At 49.8% G+C, this 6,478-nt stretch overlaps 1 pseudogene; it reads right to left on the bottom strand.

The window, feature by feature from the left end:
• Positions 1-6,116: 6,116 nt before the first annotated feature.
• On the bottom strand, positions 6,117-6,478 carry LOC138810536 (large ribosomal subunit protein eL30 pseudogene; annotated as a pseudogene).

The following is a 6,478-nucleotide window of genomic DNA, read 5'->3' as shown; positions in this document are numbered from 1 at the left end:
GGCTGTCAGCCCTCCTGAGAAAGTCAGGCACCACCTCTTCTGATTGTCCAGGTAATGGTCTTGCCTGCCCTTGGCCCACGCTACAAGAACACCAGGCCCAAAGAAGCATAGGTCCCATGGTTTCCCTTATTTGCAATATCTAGTATAGGTATGAGTCAAGCGGAAAAGGCCAGATAATGTGATGTTAGGAAAATGAAACCTTAAATATGTATTTTAATGTTTTCGTTTCTTTCATGCATGTGTTTCTAATGCATTTATAAGATTATTTCTTTGTTGCTTTGTATGTCCCTCCCCCACAGTGTAACCCCCGCTTTCACTATATTTGATGTTAGTATAACATGTGGAGGAGATGGGGACAAACAAGTCGTTTAAGGTTTCAGGTGGACCTGTTGCAACAATGAGAAGTACAAAATGTCATGTCAAAACCAGCTTTACAATTTCGGTGTGGGGGGGGAGGGGGGTATAATTGGGTGGGGGGAGGGGGGTAAAATTGGGTGGGGGGAGGGGGGAGACGGGGAAGGGAAGTGAAGGGTAAACAAAGGAGGAGGCTGCAATGCTTGGTAAGAAATGTATGCATTATCCTGCCCATGTAATTGTTGCCCCTCTGTACAGTATGTTCTCAAATAAAATAAAATACAATTAAAAAAAAAAATAAAATAAAATAAAAAAGATCAAGAACACCTGTCACAGCGTCTGCCCCTCTGCAGGTCCTCCGCCCATCTGCAGTCCCTGCGGGCCAAGACACTGTCTCATAGGTCCTGTCCCAGCAGAGAGACTAGGGCAGGGTCCAGTGTAGGCGGGGCCTCATGTGGGCAGGGCCTGTACTGGATGATTTGCAAGTCAACCAATTGTAGAGGTTTCATCCTTGTAACGTGGGTGTAAAAGCTAAAGCAAGCCAGGTGCCGGCAGCTCCCACGTGTGATCCTAGCCATCTCAGGAAGCTGAGATCTGAGAATGCCAGTTTGAAGCCAGCTAGCCAGGGCAGGAAAGTTCCTGAGATCATCACCTACAATTAACCACCAAAAAGCTAGACGTGGAGCTATGGCTCAAGGGATAGAGCACCAGTCTTGAGGGAGAAGCTACAAGGCAGCGCCCAAGCCCCAAGTTCAAGCGTGCAAGTACTGGCGTGCAAGTGCCCCCCCCACACACACTAAGTGGGAGGTATTGTCCTTCCCACGTACACATGAGGGTCTTTAGGACCCAACTCAGAAACAATAGCTTCTAGAACATTCCCTAAGGCTTCTATGCTCAGCCTTTCTTCCTGCTTTCAACCAGCACATGTTATCTGTTGTATCCGTATCATCTCCTCTACCCCTTGCACTCCGTGGGCGCAGGGGCTTGCCTGATGCATTCTGGGTTCTCTCCTACCTCTTCCTTCTCCTACTTCTCCAGCCCCTCCCACCAGCAGGTGCAGCACAGGTGTATGTGGGAAAGGAGGATGGGAATGTGAGTGGATGCTAAGGACCAAGGAGACTCTCCGAACCCTGAAGGCAGTGTACAGAAGGATCCTGGCAAATGGGAGCCTCCTGCTGTGCAAAGCCAGCATGGGGTCTGTGCTCCAGTGGGGGTGGGGAGTGGAGGGTGGGTGCAGAGGGAAGTGAAGAGGACTCTGAGGCAGCATGACAGTGCTGGGGGCTGGAGAGGACTCGTGTGGAGGTTTGGGGAGAACCTGCTGGGGGGAGGCTGTGAGCCGGGGCGGGTGGGGTGGGGGTGAGGGAATGAAACCGCCAAGCGCCAATGCAATTCAGCCATCGCCCTCTTCAGGCCATTCGAGGCTGCGCACTCAGAACCCTGCCCTGTCCCCTCTGCCAAAGGTTGGAAGTGAGTTCAGCAGAGCAGGGAAGAGCACCAGTCCTGGAATCAAGATTCTCTTCTAGTTCACAGCTTTCAGCTTCACTTTCCTCATCTGATGACTCAGTAGGTGGAATGAGATAACCAGCTCTCACAAATGGCAGGACAGACCCTGGACTAGGAACCACGCCAAGACTTGACAAGCAGGTGCAGAGGAAGAAACTGAGGCACGGAGAAGACAATGGGGCTTCCTCTTGGCCACCCAGTTGGTAAGAGGACAGGAATTGGACTTGAAGTCATGTCTGTGATCCCAGAGTCCCTCTGTCTTTTACCCTGTGATATCTCCCATGCTCTTGATGGTCCCTTCCATCTCTGTCTATAGATCAAGGCATCTTGTGGAGAAAAGAGATTCACAGCAGACATTGGGATCCTGGGAGGTAGATGAGACAGAATTAAGGGTCATCTGACAAGACATTCAGGCACAGAACAACCTTGTAGACAGAACAAACTAACAATAAAATGAACAAAAACCCCACAAAGCTTCTCACAGCTTTTGCTGGAGAAGAAATTATGGTCACGATTCAATTAGCCATCACAACAATGTTCTCTGGGCCAACTGTCCACCAGGGACGACAAGGAAGGAAGGATTTAGAACTTGCTCAAAGAAGCATCACCAGATGTTTGTTAATCTTGTACCTGCCCACCCCAAACTTGCTACCTCTGAGCAGCTCAGAAGTTCTCAAATACCCACCCATCTACTTGCTCTCCTTCCCTCCCTCCCTTCCTCCCCCCCACCCTGCCTCCTTCCCTCCTACACAACCATCCATCTTCTATCTATTCACTTATCATTCCACTCATCCACACGCTCACCCATCCATTAATCTGTCCACCCATCTATTTATCCATTCATCCACCCACCCACCCACCCATCTACCCACCCGCCCATCTGTAAAACATTGCTGTGTCCTAAGCTACTAGAGCCTTATTCTTAGGAGCTCCTGCTCAGATATGTGTCTTAGATATGTAGGCTAATGAATATAGAAGTGTGTTGCATTAGATATCTGTCACTGAATATTGTGTAGTGGCTTTAAACACCAAGCATTTACAGCCTCATGGTGTGCCAGATCTGTGGGTGGGGGGTGTGAGGGATATGATAGTGGCTGAGTCAGGTGGCTGTCCTGGATCTGAGTCCCTTACGTGGTTGTCATTAGGATGTTGGCTGGGGCTGGAGGATCACCTTCTAGGTGAGCTCCCTCATGTGGCCATGGACAGTTCTTCATTGGCTGTTGGTCTGGGTCTTCTCCATTCCTCTTCACATGGGCCCTTCCACAGAGCTGCTTGAGTGTCCTCACAACATGGCGGCCGGCTTCCCCAGAGGGAGTGATTGAGAGAGCACGGAGGAAATGGCCTGCTCTTTTGACCCAGTCTTTCAGGTTACAGCATCACTTTTCCTTCTACCAAATAGGGATTCATTAGAAGAAAGTAAAAAAAAAAATCCAGTTCAAGGGATGGGTCATGGGCTCCATTCCTCCTCATAGGAAGGAGCATCAACTAATTGGCTATCTATTCTACCTGTTTGGGAGAGCTGAGGTGGAGGCATAGAGGGATAGAGGAGTATAGAGAGGAAGAGGTGGCTGTATTAGAACCAAGAGGAAGAGATGGCTGTACTAGAACCAGGGAGGAAGCGATGGCTGTACTAGAGTGGCGAGAGGGGCAGCAAAGAATGAGCTGGGTTCTCTCCCCAGCTTGTGACATGACCTTGAACAACTGCCTGTTTCTTTCTAAGTCTCTATGTTGTAGAAGTAAATTCGGGCCACTCAAGGGGATCCACTGAGCCCAGTCATTCTGAGCTCACTGTAAGGAGGAAGCTGACCACCATCTTGTACATGGCAGAGACACTAAGGGAGACAACAGGAAGGGAAGGTCTTCATGGGGAGCCCCAGGGCACCCCAGCAGCTCCCTGTATGGCCTCCAGCAGAGGGCTGTTTGCTGAACAGCCCAGTGGTTTCCGATGGAGCAGAAGGTTATCTCTGTCCTACGCCACCCAAGGGTGCTCTGAGCAGAAATCAGAAGCCTATGTCTTGGCGAGGCTATTTGGACTGCATTTGGACCCTGTTAGGATATTCCTTCTAATGACATCATTTGATAGGTTTGAAAGAAAAAAAATAAAAAGGAAAAACTGACTTTTTCATTTTCACCTGTGTCCCCTGGCCACGATTCATTAGTCCTCATGAACTATTTTCAAAGTAATTATTTGAACAATATTCCAGTGAAGTTTAATGAATCATTCTGTTGAGCAAATTTAATGAATTACAAAAGAAGCTACAGGAGAGATTTGGCGGACAGCAGCATGAGATAGCACTGAATGTGTGCATTAAAATTCTGCCTCTGTGACAGGAGGATATTTAAAATACCACCCTTTCTGCACCCCTGATTACAATGTGGGTGAACAAAATCCAATGAGACCCTGGCAAAATGGAAGAGCTTGCCTGAAGGCTGATGTTTCCAGAGACTGCAGCTGTCTGTGACAGGATCCCACCTCCTTGGAGATGGATCTGGCAAGGAATCTGCCAGGGCCTACCTCCATCACAAGGGAGACTGAGGCAGAGGCTCGGAGGAAGCACTCACTGGGACTTTTACTTCCCAGGCTCCGGCTAGGTCTCAGCCCCTGTGATGGCGCTGTGTGTGCCCTGGGTGGATTTGTATTTCATGGGGCATTTGGAAAACAGACAGGAAGCAGACCTCCCAAGGGCTTTGTGGTGGGGAGCCTAGGGTGGCAGGAAAACCTCACCAGGAAGATGGTTAAGACATAAAAGAGATGAGGGCAAGCTGTACAAATACCCAAGGAAGGAGTTAGCAACATTTTCCTGCCAAAGACTAGGTTGAGAACTTTGTGCACCTCCTGGGGACCTCCACTTAGCTGGTAGAGTGCAAAACCAGCATAGGCAATGCGTCAGTGTGTAGCAGTTGTTACAATAAAACTTTATTTATACCAACAGGTAATAGGTTATAGTTAACTGATTATCCATCCACGTGAGGGAAGAGAATTTCAGCAGAAGGGACCAGCAAGGGCAAAGGCCCTGGGGGCAGTGTATCTGGTGTTTGAGGGGTAGTAAGGGGAAGAGTGGGGTTGGGCGGGGGTGGGGGGGGGTGAGAGTGATCAGAGGAAATGGAGAAATAAGTGAGGAAGAGGCAGCTTGATTTGGTCCTGCTTAGGGTGTGTCCACAGATCCAACTCGGGTTCCACTGGATACGGGCCAAGCAACTGCAGCCCTGCTTGCTGCCCTGAGCAGAGCTGACTGACCTTGTTGAAAATCTGCAGAAGCTCAGATCCTGGGAGTGGGCCGCCCAAATGTGGCACTTCCTCAGCGCTTCCTCTACCCACGTCCAACCAACCCCTGCATCTCCACTGAGCTGAGGCCAGCTGCACCGCTCCTTCAGCCTCTGGGCAGGGATCTGTGGAGCTGGGGCGTGCTCCATCAAGTTCATCACCCAGAACTTCCTGCTCTCACTACTGCCTACACCAAGGCACGGCGCCTTTGACCTGGAGGCTGGCTGTGGTCAAGCCTGGAGCATTGTTTGGTGGTCCCTTCTCCCACTCCATAGTCACGGGGCTGGGTAGACTCAGGTCCTCATGTGCTGGGCTGAGCAGGGCAGGAATGGAAGGGGGTCTCTCTGCAGTGGGCCGCATGCTCTGACAGGTGCCTTCCTTCCATGGGCCAGGCTAAGCACTGGGTGCCACACAAGGGGACAATGTCAGCCTGGGAGAGCTCAGGTGCAGAGGCTGGAGGTGGGGTTGAGGGGGCTCCAGCATTCATAATCACTGCCCTTTGCAGACTCCTGCACCAGGAGCTGGATCTTGTTGGGGACCAGGGATGGAATCAGAGAGTGAGTGAGAATGAGCAGCCCTCTTGCAGACCATGCCATTGCCCCTTTCTCAGGGCAAGAATACATATTCAAAGTGGGGTGCTGGTGGCTCACACTTATAATCCTAGCTACTCAGGAGGCTGAGATTTGAGGATCATAGTTTGAAGACAGCCCAGGCAAGAAAGTCTGTGAGACTTTAATCTCTAATTAACTACCCAAATGCCAGAAGTGGTGCTGTGGCTCAAGTGGTAGAGCACTAGCCTTAAGCACAAAAACTAAGGGTCAGAACCCAGGCCCCAGGAAGGTTATGTGTGTGTGTGTGTGTGTGTGTGTGTGTGTATGTGTGTGTGTGTGTGTGTGTGTGTGTGTCTGTGTGTGTGTGTGTGTGTGTGTATGATGTCCAGAGAATTTCTTTTTGTTTTTTGTTTTGGTTTTTAAACAAGCTCTGGCAAGTTTTATTAAAGAAAAATTGTGCACTTCTCTCCTGTTTGTTCTAGAATGCTTCTGGTGCTGTCAGAATCACTGGGGATCAATGATAGCCAGTGTGCATACTCTGTAATGTTTCCCACATGCCGCGCCAGTTCAATATTATTGCCACTGTAGTGGTGAACATCATTTTTGGCCAACATAGCATAGTATTCTATTTCAGATTTCCTCAAGGCTGGGCAGTCTTTTCGAGGATGACCAATTTCCCTGTGCCCTGTCTGATCATCTTCAGAGTCTGCTTGTACCCTAGCATGTACTCTCCACTTCTCATAACAAGTTGGAGTCTGGAGTGGACCGACTCTGGAGACTTCTTCGTCTTCTTGGTGACCACCAT

The sequence above is a fragment of the Dipodomys merriami genome, unplaced genomic scaffold (genome assembly GCF_024711535.1).
Source record: "Dipodomys merriami isolate MVZ:Mamm:240054 unplaced genomic scaffold, mDipMer1.0.p SCAF_50, whole genome shotgun sequence".
NCBI classification, from domain to species: Eukaryota; Metazoa; Chordata; class Mammalia; order Rodentia; family Heteromyidae; genus Dipodomys; species Dipodomys merriami.
Note: the sequence above shows the minus strand (reverse complement) of the source record. Positions and strands in the feature narration are given on the sequence as shown.